The sequence below is a fragment of the Bos indicus genome, chromosome 8, assembly GCF_029378745.1.
Source record: "Bos indicus isolate NIAB-ARS_2022 breed Sahiwal x Tharparkar chromosome 8, NIAB-ARS_B.indTharparkar_mat_pri_1.0, whole genome shotgun sequence".
Lineage (NCBI taxonomy): Eukaryota > Metazoa > Chordata > Mammalia > Artiodactyla > Bovidae > Bos > Bos indicus.
In genome coordinates this window covers 72,845,624-72,847,220 of record NC_091767.1, presented here as the reverse complement: position 1 = coordinate 72,847,220, position 1,597 = coordinate 72,845,624, and the positions used below count along the sequence as shown (strand labels likewise).

Below are 1,597 nucleotides of genomic sequence, written 5' to 3'. Positions count from 1 at the left end.
CAGAACATTAGACACTCATAGGAAAGGACATAGGTCTCCCAGACAGAATACGGCAAATTAGGTAAAATGGAAGTCAAGTATTACTGTATAAAATGATGGGATCAGGAGTATGAAATCCTGAATTGAGAGATTAAGAGGGAAAATGCCAAAACAAGTAGAAGGGAGGAATTTTACTCTTAGGCAGTTTCAGGTGTTTCTGGTACAGAGTAGCTTTCCAAAACTTCACTGGATGGATAAATGGTTCTGGTTAGTCTTGTTTGGTTATTGTAAAGAACAGAAACTCACTCACATTAGCTTAAGCAAATGATAGCAATAATTGTAGAAAAGGTGAGCTTGCTCCACACAGAGGTTTAGACCTCCAAAGTCAGGAACTAAATAGAGCTAGGTCTCTTTGTGATTGGGTGACTTTGAAATAAATTTCAATCATTATGGGGGAAATAGCATGATGTCAGTTACCTGTGAATACTGAATCAGCACTTTTCTGGGTTTTAGCACTAAGTGCCAATAATAATAACAACAAAGAATCTGAAAGCATATGTCAAGAACAAAATGGATAGAGACTTCTCTGGTATTCCAGCGGTTAAGACTCTGTGTTTCTCAAGGTGGGGGTAAGGGTTTGACCCCAGGTCAGGGAACTAACATGCCATGTGGCCAAAAAATTAAAAATTAAAAACTAATAGTAATAAACAAATACCTTTTTTTTTTAATGAGAAGAATAAGGAAGTCTTCATGCTTGGGACAGAAGTAGCTATTAATTGATAATGGATAGAACTAGAACTGAAGTGAAGTGAAGTGAAGTCGCTCAGTCATGTCCAACTTTTTGCGACCCCATGGACTGTAGCCTACTGGGCTCCTCTGTCCATGGGATTTTCCAGGCAAGAATACTGGAGTGGGTTGCCATTTCCTTCTCCAGGGGAACTTCCCGACCCAGGGATCAAACCCAGGTCTCCCGCACTGTAGGCAGACGCTTTACCATCTGAGCCACAAGGGAAGCCCAGAACTAGAACTACTTGGGTCTAATTTTTTTTTTTTTGGTCCTCCTAGCTTATCTCAGGGGACTTCCCTGGTGGCTCAGATGGTAAAGCGTCTGCCTACAATGCAGGAGACCCGGGTTCGATCCCTGGGTCAGGAAGATCCTCTGGAGAAGGAAATAGCAACCCAATCCAATACTCTTGCCTGGAAAATCCCTTGGACGGAGGAGCCTGGTAGGCTACAGTCCATGGGGTCACAAAGAGTCGGACACGACTGAGCGACTTCACTTCAATGCAAACGTTTCAAGAGCGAAACTAGAGATGGTTATAACACATCTTGTTGTTCTCAGCACATTTGAGACTCCAGATCTGCACACATTATACCACCAGAGTCTTGTAGAAATAATGAAAGCTGAAATGTTATGGATACTTTCTGAACAACTATGAAGAATGAAAGAAGTCTCAGTAGACTGGAGAGGATTTAATGTTTTCCCAATTTTCAGGAAAGGGAAGAAAAAAGGTTCTGGAAACTAAAGACCAATAGGCTTGATGATCATCTCCAGAAAAGTTTCAAAGTGGGTTTTAATGGAAATGCTCTATGGATTTGGAAAAGAAAGTAGTGACCA

At 41.3% G+C, this 1,597-nt stretch overlaps 1 non-coding gene across 1 annotated transcript; it reads left to right on the top strand.

Moving 5' to 3' along the window:
* Positions 1 to 1,060: 1,060 nt before the first annotated feature.
* Positions 1,061 to 1,133, top strand: TRNAC-ACA (transfer RNA cysteine (anticodon ACA)). The gene has a single exon. It is a non-coding gene; the product is annotated as a tRNA-Cys (tRNA).
* The last annotated feature ends 464 nt before the right edge of the window (positions 1,134 to 1,597 follow it).